The sequence below is a fragment of the Pelodiscus sinensis genome, chromosome 5, assembly GCF_049634645.1.
Source record: "Pelodiscus sinensis isolate JC-2024 chromosome 5, ASM4963464v1, whole genome shotgun sequence".
Classification (NCBI taxonomy): domain Eukaryota; kingdom Metazoa; phylum Chordata; order Testudines; family Trionychidae; genus Pelodiscus; species Pelodiscus sinensis.
This window is the reverse complement of record NC_134715.1, coordinates 38,576,761-38,601,746: the sequence shown is the minus strand read 5'-3', so window position 1 is coordinate 38,601,746 and position 24,986 is coordinate 38,576,761. Positions and strand designations below refer to the sequence as shown.

The following is a 24,986-nucleotide window of genomic DNA, read 5'->3' as shown; positions in this document are numbered from 1 at the left end:
GTCACTGAACTCTTTCCAAAAGCAAGACAAAACTGCACTGTTCCAGGACTGTGTTGCACAAGTGAATTCAAAACAAAGTAATCACAGAGCGATCAGGTTGCTCATAGCAAAGCTTTTATAAGGAATCACAAACCTGTGTGTTCTAATCTCCTAAAGTGTTTCTGTCAGTACTTCCCTTCCTCCCAGCAATTTGGACCACAATGACAGCAGCAATAATTGTAGGATGAGTCACTGGATATATTGTAGGTGAGACATCACCAGTGATAGGAGGCCAAGAAACAGCTTTTATAAAAATTGGGCTAGATTTTATGTTGCCTCTAGGCTTCTATTGGTTTGTAGTGGTCTCATTTGTGCCACTGTAGGTAAGGGTCTCAGTATTTCCATTAGGAAACCCATTTTTTCCCAGGGTTTACACCATGGCTTCAGAAATTCACTATGAGCTGAAACTTGGCATATAAGTTCCTAGTTACTGAATTATTTTTACATAAACATAAGGCATGTGCTTTTTTACATTCTTCTTACTCATAAATATTTCTCCTTAAAATATTGTGCAAGATGTTAATTTGATGTTAATTGAAACCAGGCCTTTCTGAAGCTAAGGTATATAACAAATTCAATGCCCAATCATTTGAGTTGGTAATTTTCTTCATACAGAAATACTGTCAATATGCATGTCTCTAGTAACAACTTAACAACTATCACAGAATTGTAGGGCTGGAAGGATGTCTAGTGTGGCAGGACCAAATAAACATAGACCATTCCTGACAGGTAGTTTGTCCAAACTGTTCTCAATAACCTTCCACAGCCTCCCTAGGAAGCCTATTCCCAGGGTCGGCATGTATCATAGGAGGGAAGCCTACAGTCCACCCTCAGAACACATACTGTAGGCATACAGGCAGTGGATTGTTGCTGCCCCCAGCATCCAACCTTCCCATGCTCCAGGACTGGGGAGACTGGTGGCCATATGCCCTCCTCCCTCCCTGTGGTGTTGGCGGGGCAGGGGAAGGGGATGTGCACGACCCTGCCTTCCTCTGGTGCTGGGGGTAGGGCCTGGGTAGAAGAGGCAGGATTGGGATGGGGTTAGGGGGCTTGACTCCCTCAGTCCTACTTTCACCTAATTCCCATGCCTATTCCAGAGCTCAGCTAGCCATATAGTTAGAAAGCTTTTCCTAACAGCTAACACAAATCTTCCTTGCTAAAGATCAAGCCCACTGCTTTTTGTTTGTTCTTCTGTGGAGAACACTTAACTATTTTCCTTTTGGAACATTACGTTAACATACATGAAGGCTGCTATCGCCCATCCCCCACTCAGTCTTCTTCAGATTAAAAATGCCCAGTTTTGAACCTTTCCTTAGAGATTAGGTTTGCTAAACCTTTTATCATTTTTATTGCTCTCCTCTGAACTTTCTCCAGTTTATCCACTTATTTCCTACGGTTTGGGGCCCACAACTGGACACCATATGCCAGCTGAGGCCTCACCAGTGCTAGGCAGAGTGAGATGATTAGCTCCTTTTTCTTCTATACCGCACTCTTGTTAACACAACCCGTAATAATAACCTTTTTCGCAGCTCCATAACACTGTTGACTCATATTCAATTTGTGAGGCACTCTAAACCCCAGAATCTTTTCCAAGTACCACTCCTCAGCTAGTTAGTTCTCATTTTGTAGTTGGGCAGTTGATTTTTCCTTCCTAAAGCGCAGTATGTAGCACGTGTCTGTATTTAAATTTATTTTGGTGATTCCCAGACTAATTCTCCAATATGCCCATTTGTTTTGCATCCTAATCCCATCCTCCAATGTGCTTACCATCTCTCCCAGCTTGATGTCATCTGCAAATTTTATCAGTTCACTCTCCATTCCATTATCCAAGTCATTGATGAAAATGTTAATTAGAACCAGACCCAGAGCAGTCCCACGTGATGGGGTCAGTGAGGGGCTAGCAGATGCCAGCTGGAACCCTGAGTGATGACAGGGCTCCTGAGCACAGGCGGGTAGCCAGGACCCTGTGTGGGGCCAGGCTGGGTGCAAAGCCCAGGGGTATTGTTGCATCCCCCTCCCCCCTACTTTCTGCACCTATGCGTTTCTGTGGAATAAATAGTGATTGAATGTAGAGACAGGCCTGTCTGAATTCAGAGTTCTAGTTTGGCCCATTGTATAGGCTCTTATCACAAAATTCAGACTGAAGGTTGGCGTGGGTTTTGAAACCCCAGAATCAAACTGTGATTCCAATTCTGGGACATCGCACGTCCCCAGTGGTCCTAAAAATCCTGTTTGATCTCCACGTTGTACTTACCTCAAAAATGGGCAATACACAGATATTTTAAGGGAGGGATTTCCAAAATGCCCAACTTGGAAATGTTACTATTGACTTGAATGGGAGCAGAAGTGGCTGCTAATGGTGAAAACTTTTGAAAATTCTGTCCCAAGTGAGATATAGGTAGAGAAGACAAGGATATGGGGGAGGGAGGACAAAAACTACAATGAATAGTAAGTTAACATATGGATCGTTGACCTCATGAAAGGGGATAATATGTTACTGTGATATTAGTAATATAGCCTTCGGCTGAGATTCAGCCACTGATAAAAAGTTAATGTAAAATCCATGTTCGTTTATACTTGCAGCCTATGAAATGTTGTGCTGCTGAGGCCATTAAAGTCTATTAGTTACAAAAGGCATTCTGCCTGGTTGAGGCCTCTACACAAATCCCCCGTTTCCCCTTGCAGTTATTACAAGAAGCTGGCATAATTGACACTTTGCTTCTGAACAGGTTCCAATTCAAACGTCTCGTGTTGAAGCCAAGGGAATCATCCCACAAAATGATGAGGAAGAGCTAGGGGTGCTTGGCACTTTTGAGGATAAACACAGCACCTTTTAGAACCGAAGCCTGAGAGAATCCACTAAGGAAAGGTAACATGATTTTTTTTTAATTGGGGGAGAAAGTTTGGGATTGGGCAGATAAATGTGAGTCAGAAAGGAGGGCAGGGACAAAAGCACATGCACTGACTGGCACCAAAGCATAGAAAACCAGCTCTTGGAAGCACTCCCATAAAGTTTATTTTCCTTGAAGCATCAGTGAGTGGGAGGAGGAAAAGAGAGAAATGTAAGTGTGGACTGAGCAGTAAAGATGGCTAACATAATCTTCCTGAAGAACCAAATAACCAAATAATTTTTATTTTGACCTGTCCACATTTTGTGCCTCCTGGAGAATATCGCTTTTAAGAACCAAGCTTTTTTCTTTGTTGGCTCAACCTGAACTTGCCCATGGCTTTGCTTTGAACTTGTAGAGCTCTCTATCTTTAATGAATTAACTAGAGCAGTTGTGGCCACCCCGAGGCTCACGAGCCACATGTCTTTCTACTGTGACATGCTGAGGTGATACCAAGGACCACGGAGCAGAAATAATTGATTCTTAGTGTTACCTGAAAACTAAGAGGAGTTTTTTTTAATGCTATAAAAACATAGGCAGGCAGGCAGGCAGACAATATAAATACATCCTAAACCACCAGTGAATTTACTTTATTTTCATAGTTCAAGCAAAAATTGCAAGAGGCTTCCTCTCAACCAGTAATGACAATGAACAGTCCACTAAATGTTCCATTATGCATAACTGCAAAGCACATTATAATAGCTGCGTTGCATAATAACATCTTTCAGCCAAGGGTTTCAAAGCATTTCCCAAAGGAAGGTTACTGTTACTATCCAGTATCACAGAAGAATACAATGAGGCAAGAGGATGTTAAGGATCACACAGCAGGCCTGATCCAAAGCCCTTGTAAATCAATGAAAAGACTCACACTGACTTCACTGGGGCTTTGGATCAGATCCTCCCTCAGCAAGAAAATGGGGAATAAAAACCACATCTTTTGACTCCCAGATCCGTGCTCCTAGCACTTGTCTCCTAGATCAAATCTTCTCTGGGGGAAGAGGGAAAGGCAGGCTTGCCCAGATTAGGGAAATGATTGGCTAAATAGTATAAAAGCATCAGTTGCTTCATAATGGTTCTAAGAAAAGCTCTGTGAAAAATATTTTGCATCTAATAAATGTGTGACTAAGAACACAATATTCATATTGCCATAACTACTTCCAACAAAGACTTCAAACTCAAAACAGATCAGATGGCTCAAAGACGGGGAAAAGCAATTGGTTGTTGTTACAGCGCCATGGTAACCTCTCGGCACACTTTACTATAATTCCAGATGGGAAGTGAGGGGAGCAGCATATGGAGTTATTCATATTCAGTGCTTATAATAGAAGAAGGCGCTTACTGCAAGACTACAGTGATTTCTTGGTTTGCGTTCATGTTTCATAGATGAAAAGACAGTGCTAAGTTTGCTGGAGAAAAGTAATCAGCATCATATAAACTGACTTTCAGCGCCCTTCCCTTCCCAGCTTTATGGTATTAAAATGCAGCAGTGTTTTGGGATATTGCAAGGATTTGGCTAGAAATAAGGAATTAACTCTCATGTTCCTCCAGAGAAATCTGTTCTTTCTTCAGCTGAGCCAAGGTGTTCAAGCCTTCTGTTTGTACTAAACATACCTGGGATAAAATTACTATGATGGGGCATGACACACCCAGTTCCCATTAAAAGCAAAATTTAAACAGGCACTCAAAGAGCCCAAGGTGTTAACATAACCCATTTGTCTACACTACAGTGTTTTCCAGGGAACACATCTGCTCTTCCAACATTTTTTGTGGAAAAGCAGACGATCTTTTGGAAGCCCTATAAACCTCATTACAAGAAAGAAGGGCTCTTCTGAAGAAGGAGGTTTTTTCCAAAATTTGGCCCAGTGTAGATGGGACAAATTTTGGGAAAGCCTCTTCTGAAAAAACAATTGGGGAAAGGTACACAAATTGTGGAGCGCAATTTGTATACCTCTCCCCCCCCCCAAAAAAAAAGTGTAGTGTAGGCATGGCCTTAGTGTCCAACATAAAACAGTGCTAAACAAGGTTCAGGTTTTGGTATTCAGAAACCTCAGCCTGCTTAGTATCTTGGCAAAAACACCATTATAAAGCCTTTTAATTGTTTAGTATGAAGATACTGAGAAGAAAGAGGCATAGAGTATTCGTTAAGGCTTTTATTTTAACATATCCCTTGTCTTGTCTCCCTTTAGCAGGAGAAAATTTTAGATGGAACCTCCTCTCTCCCCCCCCCCCCCCCCCCCCAGTGCAGCAGTCTTTTTGGCACTAAAAAAAATTGTGGGAACTGTCCTTTTTGGGGAAAGGAGAATAAGTTAGTTGAGATGTAGTAGAGAAATTCCATTTCTTAGAAGACACAAGAAAAGGCAGAAGTGTTCAGTAACTATTTCTTTTTCTGTATATGGAGAAAAGCAATGATATTGTCATATCCTATGATAACTGTCAAGATTGAGCACCTTCAGCTAACCAGTCCTGCCTCCAGGCAGATTAATAAACCCAGATGAGTTGCAGCAGGACCACACCATTGGGCACCACCTTATTGGCTGAAGGGAGACAGAGCTAATATTATCCTTGGATATATAAATAGAGGAATGTTGAGTAGGAATAGAGAGGAAATTTTACCTCTGTATTTGGTACTGGTGCAATGACTGCTGGAAGAATGTGTCCTGTTTTGCTGTCATCAATTCAAGACCTTATTGAACTGGAGGGGATTTAGAGAAAAGCAATGAGATTGACTAATGAGAAAAATGTCTTATAATGATAGATTCAAAAAGTTCAATCCATTCCTAGTTCAATAAAGGAAAGGTTAAAGGGCAATTTGATCACACGTTGTAAGTACCCTCATGGGAAACAAATATTTAAAAGTAGGCTCTTCAGTCTAGCAGAAAAAGGTATCAAAGGATCTATGGAAGCTTGAACAATTCAGACTGGAATCATCAACCATTTTGAGATCTGGCAAACTAATACCAACATTGTGCTGTTAAGAATATTGCGTTTACTTTCTCCTCTTTCTGGAGAAGGGCATATAGTAGTGTTGCAAAATAATACAAGCTTAGCCAGCTAAGCCAGACTTTTATTAGGCAGAAGGTTAAAGGAGAGGGGTAGGAAAGAGAAGAAATAGCTGGGGAAAGAAAAGAAGACATAAGATGGTGGTGGGGAGATAGCCACCTCTACCAGTTAAATGTTGTATACTACCTGGTATGGGAAACTGTCATCTGACTCCTTCTCTCTGGCCAGGTCTGCACAAGGCATTTTGGCATTAAGATGAAAATGATTGGAGATCTAGGGATACAGTGAGAATGGTGGCTGTGATGATGAAGTTTCCTCTGATTCCTTCTTTCAGTTAGCCAGAGTGAAACATTTCAGTTTTCTCTCATGCTCTGAGCTTGTCAGGCTTATATAGGTAGCATTTGATGTGCTTTCCTTTCATATGTGTTACAGCAACACTTATCCTTTATTTTCAAACGAAGTAAAGAAACCTGTCAAGTGCTATAGGGCAGTGGTGAGCAATTTGTCCATTTACACAACAGTATATATTTCTATTACTATATATTTGCCAACCTATATATTTCTATTACTGAACAGTAATTTCTATTCCATTACTGATACTAGAATGTTAAGTTATATAGATAACTGGGTTTACCCAAACTTCATCTGAAGAAGTGGGCTGTGCCCATGAAAGCTCATGATACCATTTACATGTTTTGTTAGTCTATAAAGTGCTCCCCGACCATTTGTTGTTTTATAAGTTTGTCCTGTACAGACTAACTTGGCTACTCCCATAAGCTTCATTAAATGAGTGATCCTGATACTGCTGATAATGAATGACAGTCTCTTCAATGATTATGCAATACTTGTCTTAATATTGAACAGAGAAGATATTGATACATATCACATTTTTCTTCCCTTCATTTTTAAGCCATAATGCAAACAGAATAGGATATTCTAACACTAGTATTGGAAACAGAAGGTATTTTAAAATGAGAAGATACAATGTTTTCAATGCTGAAAACAAATCAGAATGTTTTAAATGCAACATTTCTTCTCTTTGGCAGTTTTTGTTTCTCAGACTAAAAAACTGCCAAAGAGAAGAGATGTTGCATTTTAAACACTTTAATTTGTTTTCAGCATTGAAAACATTGAATCTTCCTATTTTAAAATACCTTCTGTTTCCAATATTATTGTTATAATGCAAACAGAATAAGATATACTGGCTTAAACATGAAGGAAAGAAAACAAGCAAAGTGCCATATGATGTTCTGATAAACAAATCCAGCAAGCTTAAGCAGGTGTCATTTATGAAACTGAGCAGGATTATGTTTTACTTGTATTATAACAAGCATCCAGCCATAACTGAATCATCTCAATGTCAACCTCTTAAAGATTTATTTAGATTAAACAAACCATAGGCTGTTGCTAAGAGAGGTTTTATAACATTGTAATAATTATAACAATGAAGTGTTGTAAACTTTCTGATGAAGGCATTGTTGACATTTCAGTTTTCTCTCATGCTCTGAGCTTGTCAGGCTTATATAGGTAGCACTTGATGTGCTTTCCTTTCATATGTGTTACAGCAACACTTATCCTTTATTTTCAAACAAAGTAAAGAAACCTGTCAAGTGCTATAGGGCAGTGGTGAGCAACCTGTGGGTCACAACCCCCAAGGGGGTCACAGATGTCTTCCGGGGGCTGGGGGGTGTCACGCTGCGCAGCCACCAACGGCCGGGCCTAGCCCCTGGCAGACTGGATCTAAATGCCGCACAGCCACCAACAGCCGTCCCAGCCCCCAGCTGCCCAGATCTAAGCGCTGCATGGCCGCCAACAGCTGGGTCCAGCCCCCGGCCACCTGGATCTAAACGCCATGCTACATGGCCGCCAATGGCTGGGCCCAGCCGTGGAGGTCACAGTTTAAAAAAGGTTGTGCACCACTGCTATAGGGTACCCTGGAAGCAAGAGGTACACATAGGCCTGGTCTATACTAGATCAGGAAGGTCGGCTTAGAGTACACTACTATAGGTATGCAAAATGCATAGCTCGAGTTGGCTTACCTTAAACCAAGCCTTGGCAGCATCCACACAATAGGAGGCCAATGGGAGCAAACACTCCTGTCAACTTCTCTTACTCCTCACAAAAGGGGGAGTACTGAATGCCAGCAGGAGCTGAACTCTGAGTTCAATTTAAGGGACTATATTAGACCCGCTAAATTGAAAGCTTGAATATCGACCTCCAGAGCATCGATTCATGGGTAAGTATGGACATGCTCTTAATGTTTGTGATAAGTAAAGGCTATGGAGACTACGTTTTGGTTATGTCTGCCTACAACCTTTTGCTGTGAAAGAGTAATTAAAATGGAAGATATTTTATGATAGAATTTGGAACAAGTTTGTTTTTAATCATGTTTATGTTGAAAGTCATTTATAGTAAGCAACTGATTGTGGTATAAAACATGTACAGCATCATCTTTGCCAATTAAAAGCTAGGATCAGGGCACTTCAACTTTTTCTGTATTTTAACAACCCCAATGGTCATACTTCTAAAAGGAAGTTGTATAGATTCTATAGCTTCATAAGAATACCATTAATGAACACTTATTGTGCATTTATTAATAATGCAATGCACTTCCTGTGCTATTCAGCCAAACCAGACTTTCTCACTGCACAACAGTGTCATATTTATTGCATACTCTCAAGGGTAGGGATTTAACATTTGGATCGCTAATAAGAACAGAATGTTTCCTTCTGTGACTAATATACAGTAATGACTAAGTGCAGAGTTCCAAATGGAACCCAGACCTTCTGGGACAGTACAGAGCAGGATATGTAGAAGATAACATCTGAAATCTTTCTTAATCCAAGCAAAAGCAAACGCAACAGTCTCTATGGACTCACAGAAAATTGGTAGGGTCCTCAAATAGTAAGCAGAAAGCATGAAAAGTATCTTGCTCAGCACATGGACTTGAAGAATTGAAGAATTCTAATACTATTGGTAAAATATTATTTTTATATTAATCTCCTACTCACACTATGACCAGTCATGGTTGGCTCTGATTTAAAAGCACTTCGTATAAAACCAGTAAGAAGCAAAATCAAGTGGCTATGCAGGTACCCTTTTTCTCAATGTAAACACCCAACAGTGACCAAAATGCCAACAACTCATGCAATACAAGGTACCCAATAGTTATTGGATGACAGTATCATTGACTTACATCTCTGAGCAAAGTGGAGTGAAAAGCCCTGGAAGTAAAAGGCTTCATCTCCCCTTCTTACCAATATTCCACATTATCTAGTACCCTCCTATCCCCCAGAATTCCCTCTAACTTATCATCTCTCTGTTAATGTGCTGTTGAGAGCTCAATGTGATCTCCCCAGAGCTGTTTTTCTAATTCTATATCTAGGTACAATACTTTCATGGTCCCCTTCACTGTGTAGCCTGATCTGAAAGCCTCCAAAGAGGAACTGTTAACACTCCACTCTACTTCACATAAGCAGCTTAAAATCATATTTTTTTTTGCTAGCTTACCAAATTGCATACTGAAATGTAGAATGTACTCTCCATTATCCTTAAGCTTCTTTCAGCATTACTTTTACTAGTTTTCTCCCTCCCAGTTGATAAGGGTGGGGTTTTAAAAGTGCTCAACATTTGTCTAACTGCTCCTTCTTGAAATCAGTTGTAAAACTCCCTCTGACTCCCCTATTAAGTTAATGCTGGAAGCTTTTGAATATCCCATCCTAAGTCCACAATGCTGAAGTCTGAAAACTCTACCTGTCATGCAGGAAAGGTATTTATTATTTACAGGAATTCAGTCTTCTTCAATGGCTTTCACAACAGGACAGACAATCCCCCATAGAACAGATGGAATTTGGGTTCCAAGATTGGATTTAGACACACACCTCCTTGTAAAACATTAATTTAGTTATTTCCGTGATCAATATAAGCACACAAACCATAGACCTCATGATGTTTTTCCACTAGGCAGGCAAAAGATTTTGCTATTTGTGCAATGGAAAAAATCACTAATATGAATTTTGCTTTTGAAAACTTGACATGAAAATTCTCATAGCTTTTACAAACACTGCCTTTTTCTCCCATGAAATGTGGGAGATGAGTCCTCTAGTCCACCAGTATCTTGCGATTGTGTAACTGTACAAAACCACAGAAAAAAAGTGCAATGGATTTTTCTTTACATTGGCCTCATTACATGCTATATATTTGTTTAAAGGGAGAAAAAACACACATGCTTCAATTGAAGAAAAGTGTTTTTGTATATGTAAGTGAAATAAGCCGTTCCGGCACACTCCATTTGCAGAGTAGCCAAAGTCAGTGAGACCCTGAATTATACTATCAACAACAGACTCTAAGTGCTGCAGGAGTTGGGACACGGTATTCATTTGACACTAGACCCTACACCATTTTAGGAATGATCTAAGGATTCAGTTAATGCATTGGTCACTCAGGATGGATCCAGCCCTTATTTTGGACTCACACACCCTTTAGTCAGCATTAGCAGTTCGTCTTATATTTATCAACAGAGTTTAGAGCATTTGCCACAGAAAAGGCAGCATGCTATTGCCTTTGTGTTTCTGTACGCTGCTTGACAGACTCATCCCATGAACCTTTATGCAGCCCCTTCACTAGGACTACTTACAGAGGGAGTGGTTAGAGCAAATGTCACTCTGCACTAATGAGTCAGCTGAACCCTGCTACTAGAAAGTAAGCATTATGCCAGCATAGAAGAACATAGCTTGTATTAAAATGGAGTACAGGCTGAACCTCTCTTGTCCGGCACCCTTGGGACCTGACTGGTGCCAAACTAGAGAATTTGCAGAACCACAGGAAGTCAATATTGTCTGGCAGCATTGCTAACACTTCTGCTGCTTACAGGGCTCCTAGAAGACATTTACGGGTAAATTAGAGCTAAACAACTGCACAGAACACTGAGATTCAGACCTGGTGGCTGTAAACAAACTTTTTGAGATAGCAGGAAACTTGGCCGGACCCATGGTAAGTGGACATCCAGCTAACTAAAATCATGCTGGACCATGGATGTTGCCGGACCAGAGAGTGCCTATATAGCCCTGCTATAAGTGGAGGTGTTATTTGCATTGATACAATAACAACTGAAAATAACTCCTATGCTACTGCAAATTAGCTCTTCAGAAAGAAGATATTGCCACTCTGAGAACTGACTATTTTTTCCCTACTGAAACTACTTTGCAAACTACTTTGAAATTCCCCTGTTGGTTATTAATTTGGAAACTGGGCTGTTATGTGTCCTGATCCATTTTACCAGAAATTAAATACTATATAAACATCATGGATAAATGGCTTGTAGCATATATGATTACGTTAAAAAATCAGAGCTTAAGGTGTGACAGGGAGCTAGTGGATTATTCTCTAGTCCAGGTCCTGTATATCTTCTTATGAGGTATTTTAGAAATGTGCATCTGTTTGTCTGTCCATCCATGAGTCTGTTTGTTCAAGAACTCCTCATAAGCAGTCAAAGCTAGAACCACCATATTTGGTATGCAGCTTCCTCCTATTACAACTTAAAGCAAGGTAGGGTTTGGTTGTGCCAGTATAATGGGATGTGCTTGCAATTTGATTGTTTCTCATAAAATGAAAAGAGAGGAGTCTAGCAATAAGAACATAAGAACGGCCGTACTGGGTCAGACCAAAGGTCCATCTAGCCCAGTATCCTGTCTACCGACAGTGGCCAGCACCAGGTGCCCCAGAGAGGGTGGACCGAAGACAATGATCAAGCGATTTGTCTCCTGCCATCCCTCTCCAGCCTCTGACAAACAGAGGCCAAGGACACCATTTTATCCCCTGGCTAATAGCCTTTTATGGACCTAACCTCCATGAATTTATCCAGCTTCTCTTTAAACTCTATTATAGTCCTAGCCTTCACAGCCTCCTCTGGCAAGGAGTTCCACAGGTTGACAACACGCTGTGTGAAGAAGAACTTCCTTTTATTAGTTTTAAACCTGCTCCCCATTAATTTCATTTGGTGTCCTCTAGTTCTTCTATTATGGGAACTAATAAATAACTTTTCTTTATCAGCCCTCTCCACACAACTCATGATTTTATAGACCTCTATCATATCCCCCCTCAGTCTCCTCTTTTCTAAACTGAAAAGTCCCAGTCTCTTTAGCCTCTCCTCATATGGGACCCGTTCCAAACCCCTAATCATTTTAGTTGCCCTTTTCTGAACCCTTTCCAAGGCCAAAATATAGGAAGTTATACAGAAGAATGACCATAGGCAAGGGACCAGAGAGGGGAACTGGGACAGCTATAGCCCCATTGAGCCAGCAGAAGGTAGAAGTTGAGAAGGGGACAGCTATCTGCTATATATTTCAGAGGGTTAGTTTATGTGTGTGTCTTTTTTGTATCTTGTCTGTCTTCAGCCAGAGGCCATGCACTCCTCCCCCGGTTGTGCCCACGGCAGCTGCAGTGGCCATGAACAGGCACTTCTCACTTGGCCCCAAGCTGCTGTGGCAAGAGAGAGCTGTGGTAATCCTCTCTCCCCAGGGCAGCCTGCATAATGAACCCTCATCCACAGTCCCCCTCCCCCGAGCAATGATTTACACGAAGAAAAACAATACTTTTTTTTAAGTTAAGGACCAGAGCAATATCAGGTAAATCGTCTAGTACAGTATATTATAGTGTCTGAAAAGGTCCAGATAAAATGACCAGATATTCTGATATATAATCCAGATCATTTTTAGGGGAAAGGAAACAGATTCCTCTTGGAATCCTTTTAAGCACTGATGGAATTCCTCCACCCTAAGAATATCACTGAGTTCCTCACAGAACATAGAAAAAACATCCTTTGTCAGGAAACCCTGAGAGAGTGGTGAAAAGCACAATGCCAAATATTTTGTCAAAACCTTGACTTTTATATTAATTTTGGACTTACGTCATTTTCTTTACATAAGTAATTATCTCTGACACCCTAGAATACCCAGCCCCTTGATTCAGACTAACTTTGATGAATTCCATGGTCTTTGTTAGCATGTCTCATACTCTTCTGTCTATTTTAATAGATAATTTTCAAACATTGTCTGAATTTAGGATTTTAATCTATATTTAAGTATCTAAATAAGTGACCGGATTTCAAAAATGCTGAGCATGGATCCCGTGTCCTAAATATGGGTACAATCCTAAATTTAATCATCTTGTTTAAAAACCTTAGCCAGCCTTCATCCATAACTTGAAATAAATATGAATCAAACAATTTGGCAGGTTCAAAATATTTCATAATGTAAAAATAAAAAAATATGAAGCCCCTTCCTGCTTTGGTTTGGAAGAAACAGTGCTTTCCACCAAGTAAAATACCATAAGAAATGCTGTATTCTTGTTATATTTCCAAACCACTCAACATCAAAGAACTTGAAATATCATGCACAAGCGTATTCTCGTGGATTTTTAAACCTCATTTTAGGCTTTGTATTTTTTTAGAGCTGGGTAAAAGTCATCTTGAACTGATTTACAGTTCACTGTCAAGATTTGGGTCAGGTCTTACTTTATCTGGTCTGACTCACAGTACTGGCTAGGTCTGGACAAAGAGTTTGCGGGGCCCACAGTGGCGTGCTGACAGCAGAGCCCAACTGGTGCCCTCTGCAGCCAGGAGGCTCCCAGCCAGGGCAGTGGACGAGTGGCTGGGCAGGCAGGCACTGGACCCTGAAGGCGAAAGGCCCAGGGCAACTGCCATGCTCACCTTATCCTAAGGCCGGGCCTGGTACTGACACATCATTACATATGCTGCAGCTGTGAGACACCATTATCTTGCTGCCTTTTGCCTCCCAAAACTTTCCAAAAGAAAACCTGAAATGGGTTATGGTCAATCCCTTTTTTGGAAATGGCTAAACTTCTGATCAACCATTTTGGCATCCATCTGACAACATGGTCTCTCTTAATTAGCATGGAACTGCTATGCAAACTGCACAATTTGTGTGTGTGTGTGTGTGTGTGTGTGTGTATATAGCAGTCTTTTTCATGAGCCTTTTAGCAAGACTAAGCAAGGATAGGTATATGGATAGCATGAACATCATAATGTTTCCAACCTATAACTTCAGCAATCCCAAGCCAGTCCCAAGAATGCCTAACCTTTGAGATGCACATTCATGTGGCCGCTGGGCACTTTTTACCTGGATTGTAGTGATTAATAGAAATTATCAGACAAACCGTGGTCCTTTGTGTTATTAATAAAAGAGTTCAAACTCTCAGCTATGGCACCACTAGCTTTTTGTATAATGAGAAAACGAAGTATTTCTCCATGTCTGTTTTTTTTTTTTGCATTGATCTTTCATACATCTTGATTATCTTATTTTCCCTATGTATAAGGCACGTAAAGTCTATAGCCTTCCAGCCAATTTCCCATTTCATGTTATCACCCTGTAGAATGGATAAAAGTGGACACTCTTACAAAGTAAATATACAGTACAGTTGGGGAGGATGTTGATAAAAAGTGAACTAGGAGGCCTGGTATGTTTGAGAAGGACTTGTCATGTGGCAAATCCTTACTAAATCCATTTGAAATTTTTCTTTGGCATTTATAACTATGGTATCTGTAAATCACAAAATAATAGACACGAGGCCCCTAACCACAATATTTTCACAGTCCATGATCCCAATATGCCTATTTTGTATGTTTTACTTTGTTTCTCTCTATCATCTAATGCATCAACTTGAAAGAACAAAGAGCCTCAATTCATCTCTAGAATTGTCCTATATTCATTGTAGTGTTCCAATGTGATATACTATATATTTAAGAGAGTCTTTCTGTTTGTTCAAGTACTTCTTCTAAACATACAGGGTGCGTCTAGACTGGCAAGATTTTGCGCAAAAGCAAGTGCTTTTGCACAAAATCTTGCCGCCTATCTACACTGGCCGCGAGTATTTGCGCAAGAACACTGACTTTGTACTGTACAAAATCAGTGGTTCTTGCGCAAATACTCCAATGCTCCCATTCAGGGATAAGCCCTCCTGCGCAAGTATTCTTGCGCAAGAGGGCCAGTGTAGACAGCCAAGTTAATTTCTTGTGCAAGAAAGCCCGATGGCTAAAATGGCCATCGGAGCTTTCTTGTGCAAGAGAGCATCTATGCTGGCACGGATGCTTTTGCGCAAAAGCAAAACTTTTGCGCAAAGGCACATGCCAGTATAGACACCCACCAGTGTAGACATAGCCAGACAGTTTTATTAACATGCAACGAAGGGACACACTATTCTAGTAATTAAAGATGTATAGGAAGTCCCCAACTTATGAACGGGTTGTGGTCCAAAAGGTCATTTGTAAGTCGGCCGTTTCTTTCTATGGGAAATTGCATTCCGATGTTCAATGTTATAAAGGGTGGGTAGGTAGGTAGGTTCCCAGGGTAGCCCACAAAAGCCTGCTTAACCCATAATATAGCTGAAATACTGTGTATTTGCAATGAAAAATAGTAGAAATAGGGTTTTTTAATTTAACCTTGAATGTTGATGCTTGAGGAAAGGCAGGTTTAATTAGAGGAGGTAGGTGGAGATTCTGAAGGGGACTTGTGGGCATATTCTGGCTGGCCAGCCCCATTCCCCATCGCCTTTCCCCCCATAGGCTGCACCCAGCCATCGAGCTTGGACTGGAGAATTCCGGAGGAGCAGAGAGGGTAGCCATGCAGCTGGCAGTTGGATAGAAGAAGTAATTTCCTTCTTCTCTCCAGCCACTGGCTGTGCAACCACCCCCTGCTCTTCCAGAGTCCTCCAGCCAGCACTTATGCTGCTCGCCATCACCTGTACCTTTTGCCTGCTCCCCTGGAGCCAGGGCAATCATTCTCTCTGACTGTCTCTCTCTAGGCTCCTCCGAAGTGAGTAAGATCCCAGACAGTATACCTGATGAGTATGTAGATGAAAAATTAGGCCAGTTCTGGCAAGGAACACTCCCTGGCAGTGGCTGCATATGAGTACTCTATCTCTAGCAGCACCAATATGGGTCCCAGGCACACTCCTTGCATCGGGTTTTTTTATCTTCTTCATGGAGCTGTTGCTTGATCAAGAACAGTGCCCAGCACTCTGAGATGTGATCCTCCAGGTTGCCTGATCCTTCACCTGCCCCTGCCAGGTGTCAGCATTGATGCCACACTTTACCAAGGTGTTCTTAAGAACATTTCTGTAACGCTTCCTCTGCCCACCACGAGACCTCATCCCGGTCCTCAGCTGAGCATAGAAAATCTGTGTAGGCAGGTGTGTGTCAGGTATCCTGACCATGTGACCAGACCATCGTAGCTGCCTGTGGGCGATTATTGCCTGGATGTTGCAAGAATCAGCCTCTACAAGGACAGAGCCCTCTAACCAGCACTTACGCTGTTTGCCACCACCCGGGCATTTTGCCTGCTATCCTGGGGCCAGGGACATCCTTACCCATGCACAGAATATATTGAAACTGTGGAAGAACTATTCAAGTGTAAAGTAGCCATTTAACAGGCGTTTGCCAGCTCCATACTGTCAGTTTCTGAATTTACTGTGTTAGTCTACAGGACCTCAGTTTAAAATTTGCTTTAAAATATTTCATTAGTGTGTTGCTGAGGATTATAAAATCACATCTCTAAAAAATCATCATTCCATTCCTCTGAGCTGTGTTAGGCATACGACCCCATAAATACTAAGAATATTTCTGCTTGAGGGCTTGTCTTTGCTTACCCCAAGATCGATCTTCCAGGGGATTTAGCAGATCTAAATTCCATTCCTCTTTCTAGAAAACTCATCACCTTGAGTTATTTATATCTAGCCAATTGATATTTAGAACAGTTCTAATAAAGTGTAGAGTTTACATGGAGCATGTAATACACAGGATTGTTAAGTCTCTTTATACTATAGATTGATAGCACTGCTTTTGTGTTGAAACCACAACCATATTGGATTGAAAGATCAAGTCCCTTGTTGACAATCAGGTTAAAATCATCCTCAAGTTTTGAGCAGAGCTGGCTACCCTTGTGATGGGATCATCACAATACTTACATAAAGATGACTTCCTGCTTAATGTGAGCTATACATTTAAAATTAAATGACAATTATGGCAATTCCTCAGAATTATGAGAATTTGACTACTTCTCCCAAAGTTTCCCTGACAGTCCAAAAAGACATTTTGAAATCTTCCTTATGCCATTTCTTCAGTGAATTGTGTAGTGAACAGTGACATAAGCAATGTTTCCGCTAACTTTTTTCCATCTGTGTGTGGAATAAGTTTTGTTAAGGGCACCAACCCATGTGCAGATGTGCACCACCAGTAGAAACACATGCTGCTGGATGTGGGAGATTATGGGTACTCTTTTAATCAGCTGGACAGCACCTGCATCTCTCCTGGAGGCTACCCAAGTGCTCAGGTTAAGGGGAACACTAGACATAAGTATCCAGGAGTCAGTGAAATATCTGTAGCATAGAACAGCACAAATATGATCATGGAATAAAACTCTATCCACTATAGGATGGCTCATGTGGACACACTGCACCAATGGTACCAGTCGGTGCAATTCCAACGGTTCTATTATTTATTGTTCAGCGTTCTAGAGAAAGAGACATTTTCTAGAGCTACAGCCTGTTAAACAGATACCACAGAACTTCATTTTCATGTATTGTGCTTATTAGGTGGGAAGCTAATTTTATATATATAGAGAGAGAGAGTGAGAGAGAGAAAAACCCTGCATATAGGCAAGCACAGTTGAGAAGCATTGTTGGAGGAATAGAAGGCAAAAGGTAAAAAAACAAACTGGTTTGCAAAGAAGTTGAACACTATTTTGTTTGGCTTTCAGACATGGCAATTTAGCAACAGGAAATGTCAGCTCATTAAAACCATCACATGGCATTGTATAATGATGGTAGTCATTCTCCTTGGCGGGGCTCCAGTGATCACACTGAGTGGGGAAGTGGTATGATTTGATATGAATGTCTCGATTTCATTTTTAAGACAGGACAGTTTAGTAGGCTAGTTGACTTGGCAGGCGGTTAACAGAATTAATTTGATTGCCTTGGCATTGGTAAGAAGATGAATGAAGGAAACCTCCTGACTCTGCCAGTATTTAATACCAAATTATTATCTTATACCATTTAGCTGGTGCTGGATGAAGCATGGCGTGGGGACTTGCAGCAACCTTACAAAAAGTAGCAAGTGCCAATTTTGCAAACATATAATTCCCAAGAAAAGAAACTAGCTTTCCAGTTAAAGCCACTCAGGACGTCACCCTACAGACCTGTTACTTTTCATGTTTACAGCTATCTCAGTTAGTTAGTGCCCATGCTACATTTAGAAAAGTCCTGCTCTGTATTATCTACTCTTGAAGTATGTTGCTGAGATTTGTCTGCTGCTGACTGAGGCTGTGTCTAGACTGCAGACTTCTTTTGGAAGAAGCTTTCCTGGAAGAGATCTTCTGAAAAAACTTCTTCCAAAAAATAGCATCCTCACTGCCAAAGCACATCAAAAAAGCGATCTGCTTTTTTTGAAAGATAGTGTCCACGCTGAATTGATGGTATCTCGCATTTAAGCTGTGATTACTATGGACAGAAATGGCATGGGACTCAACATGGAGCCCTGTATTTTACATACATAGATACAGTGTTCTCGTTTGAAATGGAAGAAAAAGACTTTGAGCAAATGGTTCATTTGAATAAATAGTTGGATGTGCAGGCAGAAGTTATATATATCTATTGAATTTTAACTGTCAATAAGGGTCCATCAGAGACACTTTACTCTCTTTACTCCATGATGGCTAATAGTTTTACCTCTTTTCCTCCAAAGGCCTGAAAGTGCATGAAACATTCTCATCTGAAATCACCCCCTCCCCCCCAAATGGAATATCTATCTCAGAATTGGCATATAAAGTCTGGGTCTGAAAAAAAATGTGTTAAATCTGAAGCCAATAACAGAGGGTTCCAGATTTTAGGACATATAAAAAATGATTTTATGAGTCCTGACAGTTTTTTTCTTTCTTCTGCCTTTTATAGCAATAATTTAGGAAATAGAGAGAGAGAACCTACCTTGACACAGGACCAACAATTAGCTGATTACACACTCCCATTTAAAACCTTAATAACTTTTAAACATTAATATCAGAATGGATATCAGTGGTGCAAGTGGAATCCACTTCTTCCCAGTGTGGGGAGGAGGGGAGTGCCACAGGACATCCTCTCATGACACACCACATCACTTTTCCTCACCTGGTCTGCAGAACAGGGTTCCATGCTCTCCCTGTCTCCTCCCCATGATCCACCCCCTCTAACCTGGAATGGGGGGTGGGAGGGTTATCCTCTTGTTGCACCTTTGGAACTAGAGCAGTGAAAGGAGCAGAATACTAGCAGCTCCTCTGGTAAAATTCAATAGATATATAACTTCTACACCCCCATCCACTTTTGTGGCTGCTTCTGGGAACGGGAAGAGACCAAGCTCCATGGAAGGGCAACGGGTAAGGATGAGGGTCCTGCTTCTTTCCCCATTGCAGTTTCTGCAGGTTCAATGAGGAAAGGAGCAATGAATGGTCCCACACTGCAACTCTTATGGCATGACTATATCTCTCCCAGCCCTGCCCTCCGGCTTCACTGACTGATGTACAGACCGGGGACTCAAAGACACTGCATGGAAGGGCTGGGGACAGCCCCCTGGTCTGCTGTGCTTCTTTCCATTATGCCAAGTCAAGTGTTCCCTGACCCCACCTGGCTTGTTTACCTTACGTTCATAAAGGCAGGCACTACAAGTTCATAGACCTTTTCAGCCTTAACATTAGAGGGGTAATCATGTACTTTTTTCATTAGAATCTGAAGAATACAAGATGTTAATTCGTATGTGTGTGTGTGTATGAGTAACCCAAATTGCACAATTCAGTCTTCAGCATTTTGGCTGTACTGTAATTGCACTCTTAAATTAACATTCAAAAATAGAAGCACACTATTCTGAACTATAGTTTCATTTGAATTCTATAGATGAGTTTATGGATTCTTAGGCTGATGCTGTGTCTCCATTGTAGTTTATCACTCAGAGTCTCTGACCCCTGTAGTCTCTTGTGCAAAATGCCTTGTAGATGTCAACTTACTTGATAATGATGTTCTCCAACAGACAGACTTAAAATATATTTTGGGTTGTTGTTTCTGGTTTGTGGGATTTTTTTATACTACGGCCTTCCTGTTCAGTATAAAACCTCCACACTGATATTTTCATTCAGTACTCTCTTCCTTCCTACCCACATAGTCAGTATATTGCTAGTATGTGGTCTACACTGTGCTTGTAGGTCGCAGTGTGTGATCGTTCTTGTGACCTTTATTTGTCCCTCCCACATGCTCCCTTTTAGAATTCTGACTACTGCTGCATCCATCTGACGTGACCTTGGTTGTAATCAACTGAATTATATGTTAATTAATTTGTTCTTGCATCAGAAACAAGGAATTTATGTGACAGACCAAAGTAAGGTAACAAGTTGGGATAACATGTGCACTGAAAAATATTTTTAAGGCAGGAAAGACATCAAATATTATGAGGCTGACTTTGACAGAAAGTAAAAGCAACAGTCAAGATATCACCTCTGTATAATATTTTGCCAACAACTAGACCATAAATGCTACAGACCATAAGATTATCCGACATTGGCTTTGCTGAAATCAAGATAGTTAGCAGAAAGTGGTTGTTGGTAAGCTGCAGCTGCTTTGTCTCATGTCTTTTTGTTCTATTTCATGTATTTTTACATTCACAAATGTAGTTTCTCGGCTTGTAATTTAAAGTTATGGTGTTTTGCAGTTAGGTGTTTTGAATAAACATTGGATTTAATAAGACGGCTATTGTAGATTAGCTTGCACTGGTTATTAAAGCTTGTCCTCTAACTCAAAATGACATAAGCCATAAATGTATAATTGTTTCCTTATTAACACATTAAGTTTGACAGGAACTACCAGATTTAATACTAATGTTTAACAAGATAGACTATAGCAAGTTAATTTGACATATCTGAATTGATACCTTTTCCAACCTGATTTCTAATTAAACAAATATAAAATGTCAGAAATGGTTTGTGTTTTAATATTTTTTTTCTAGTAGCTTGAGACCACGTTGGGAAATAGAATAACATGTATAAAAGTGGGAATGTTTTCAGGCCCCTTATATTAACCATTAAGATGAGATAATTTCATTCTTTTTTTGCTGATTGCTTTGTTTTTGCTCAAGTGCTTCCTCTGTTTTCACAAAAAGGTCCTTCAGAATGTTTTCTCCTTAGCCCATAATAAGCATTATATAACAGTATGAGCTTGGAATGGTAAATTTACAAAAATTTCATTTACATTTTAGTGATACTTGTTCCACTCACCTTCCCTTGTCAGACTGCCAGCCAAGTAATTCCAGTCATAGAAATATTAAAGTTTAAGTAATGCCCTGCTCTTGGAGGGATGGAGACTAGTGAAATCTCTTAATTTGCTTCTCCATTTTAACCAAATTCTTTTCTTACAACTGCCTCCATTGGAGACTGCACCACTTGCTGACAATGCTTCATCAGTATTTGTGATACACTTATGAACTATAGAGTCTGCTCCAACTTCCCATGAAGTTGTTAGGAGCTTTTCCATTGACTGTGATGTGGATGCATTAGTTGATATCTTGATCAACGTTTGTCATTTAAATGGGGAGGGGATTTTTTCAGCATAGGCTGAGAATATTCACTTCCTTTGTTTTCTCCTCTCTCCCACATCTTTCACTTGGGGCAGTCTGACTCATTCAAATATTTGTAGCACCGTGGATACGACATTTATACCCACAGGTATCTGCAGAGCTATAGGGCTCTACCGCAGCTACAAAAGCGGCAGCCTGGTCTGCTGCCACTCCCAGGAGCCAGCACCCTGAAAAGTGAAGCAGGATGTGTTGTTCACCCCTTCAAATAACACAAGAGTCTGGGTGACCCGAGGACATGAATAGGCCACAGCTTTGAAACAAACCAAAGGAGGTACGCCTTCCTGCAAGGCCAGTCAGCAGGAAGACGTAACTGCTAGTTGATGTCGTGAAGGCAAATCTGTAAGTGGGATTCAATAAAAAAGTGAACAACTGCTGGAGAATGGCCCCACCAGGGCAATTAGCCAAGATGGTCAGGGCCACAGTCCTGTGCTCCAGGCATCCCTAAACCTCAGACTGCCAGCTGCTGCGAGTGGCCTATGGAGGCTGGATCACTTGATAATTGCCCTCTTCCATGCATTGCCTTTGAAGCATCTGGCGTCTGCCGCTGTCAGAAGGTGGGTGACTGGGCTAGCAGAATCAGTGCTCTGACTCAGTCTGGCTATTCGCACCATCTTAATTTCTTCCTTGCCTCATGAGCAGGGGGGAAAGAGGGCTCAGCTGCCACTCAGGTGAATGTCCTAATCACTGGGACACAGGCTACTGTGATGAGGGATCCCACATTGCTACCCAGTGATGCTGGTCCACTTTAACTAACTAGCATTGGGCTGATGCGGTGCATGACTCTCCCTCTCAAGGCCAGTGGTGGGGTTTCTCTGGTGTGTTAGGGGAGCTTTCTGCATCCTGAAAAAGTTGGGTGGGAAAAGGCATGTGCATGTCTGGGTTATACAGTCGCTATGGTGATGGTAGCTGGGGACCCCTTGAGCTTGCCTGTTGAAGCTGATACATGTTAATTAAATATGACTTGGACAGCAGCAGCTCTCTACTGTGTAGTCCAGAGGTTAGACTCCCTACCTTGCTTACTGCTGATGTGGGTTTGACTCCTCCCTCTGCCTGCCTTAAGAAGATTTTAGTGAGGTTTCAAATGCAGTTGTGCTGCATGTGCCATGGGGCTTGCTTCCCTCTTGCCTGTGGAAGGTGTTCTACTTAAATAAAATGTGGTTAGGCCAAGTGGCCTTTTTTACTTCTGTAGCCCAGAGGTTTGCTTGTGAGTTTGGACTATAGTAGATGTGGGTTTGAGGCTGCCCGGTGCCTGTGCCTACACAGTTTCTGTAATATTCCTGAACTTGCTGCTTTCTTGTTTTTTGATGCTGTTCCACTTGAGTTAAATGTGCTTTGGCCAGGCTCACATGTACCCTCACTCACTAGTGCAGTTGCTTAAGGCAGCAGGAGACTGAAGGCATTTCATTTGCATTGTGAACAGTGACTCGGGCATTTTTGACAGTTTGATGTATTATTGAGAACTGTCCATGAGAGGATTGAAGTCCTCATTGGTCACCACCAGTTGGAAATTTTTGGTCATATAGCCTGTCTTAGAGAGAAAGTTCCTGCTCACTGAGCCCTGAAGAGCAGACATCAGGTCAGGAGGAGATGTTGCCCAGCCATGAACAGGTGGCAGCCTTGTGGTCAGCCATGGTTAATTTGGCTGTATCCGATCAGTAATAACGGTGCAGAGCTTTTAAACACTTGAAATAAAGCCATGTAATGTGGCCATGGACATTTAGTGCGGTGGACTCACTCTGCCAAGCATACTGTTGTTATGAACGAGCCCTCAGGTACACTGCAAGATTTATAGAACTTTCAAGCAAGCCTGAGCTGTTTTATGGCTTTTTATGAGAATCAAGTCAAATCCCTCATTTCCAGGCAGTGTCAAACTTTCATCTGTTTTATTCTGATATTGTGGATTCTTTCCAACATGAAATGTAAGGTAAAATGTGTGTATATTCTTGTGTTTGCATGCATCGTCCATTCCATACCAAACAAGTATTGGCTCTAGTTCTGGCCTGTTTTGAAGGCTCTTAAACAATGAGATAATAGACTACAGAGATGTCTGTAGTGCTCCTCTACGTATGCTTATTCAATGTTTTACCTTTTTTATTTAAGTTGAAAATCTCTCAAGTAGATGTTGTGATGTTGGCAGTCTAGTTGCCAGCTCATGCCAAGGTCACCGTGTCTCAGTGGAACACTGACAGACACATAACTGGAATCTGTCTGGATAATTTATGGGTTAATACAACATTTGATAGAATAACATAGTCAGTGAGTATTGTAGGCACGGGGAGACTGAGCATCCTCAAAAACCTATGGTGGCCCCTTCCCCAGGGAATTGGGGTTGGACACATTGCCTGTCAAGTGCTCTGGGGCCCGGACCCTTGGGGCTGTGGTTGCAGCGGCCACACTGCCCAGGAGCTGTGGGCGCTGAGCTACGGCACACCAGGGCTGGGGCCTTGGCACTCTGTCATGGGCCATGCTTTGGGTTCCTGTGGAGGTGAGAGGTGTGGGGGGGAGGAGCCAGGGGTCCATGCCTGTGGAGCTGCTGCTGGAGCAGCTGCTTTGAGACTGATGGCCAGTAGTGAGCATTGCCAATGCTTATGAGTTCTGTCAATGCTTCCAATTGCAGGTAGCTCGATACTTTGCTACTAAAGAGTCATCTTGCCCAAAAGGGGCCTGTTAGGGTGATTGCCATAGCTCTGCGAGCATCTTCTTTCTTCCAAGTGTCTTGCAATATCCTGAATGAACTTGATTGAACTAAATGTTATTGACTTGAGTTTAACTTAACATCTTTGGAGATCGTTGTATTAAAGGCACAAATGTTTCAATGATATTGTGAGATTGCATAGAGTTTCCTTAGCAGGAAGACGAGATTAATTCAATTTCTAAAATGTATTGGAACCTTCAAAGGTCTTTCTGATACAAGATGTATTAAGTTGATTTCCTACAATTTACCTTTGAGGGAGGAGAATGCAAATTTGCCCTGTGAGGCTAATCTTCTGAAGACAGGTACTCTATAACTTTCTCTGTCTCTCCAGGACATATTTACCTGCTTCTGGGAAGTCCAGCTCAAAGAGCCCAGATCTGTATATAGGACAAAATGAACATGTTATGAGTGTTTTTGTTCTGAGCTGCAACTGTGAGTGGAGGTTGAAGAACTATTCCTACTAGAGCCCACATTACCAAAGTTAACCCTAAGCCTATTACACTGTATGTAGATTTTTATTATTTTTCATAAATTTTGCTTTTTGCCTTAGGAATATAGCAGACCTTGCCTGGGAAGGGGCTATGTGGTACCTTATATCTGTAGCCAGTGCTTTTTTTAAAAAAAAAAGTGCCGGTACTCCAGGGAAAAAGTTGTTGAGCTCCGACTGGAGGTGCTGGTACTGTGTCTAGAGGTGCCAGTACTG

General features: G+C 41.4%; 1 long non-coding RNA gene across 4 annotated transcripts in view; it reads left to right on the top strand.

Annotated features, from left to right (window-relative positions):
- LOC142829575 (uncharacterized) overlaps positions 1–24,986 on the top strand; it is a 294,677-nt gene that overhangs the window by 25,250 nt on the left and 244,441 nt on the right. For all 4 annotated transcript variants that reach the window (XR_012904107.1, XR_012904104.1, XR_012904105.1 and 1 more), the window contains exon 2: positions 2,769–2,908. This is a non-coding gene — a long non-coding RNA (uncharacterized LOC142829575). The remainder of the gene's footprint in view (positions 1–2,768; positions 2,909–24,986) is intronic.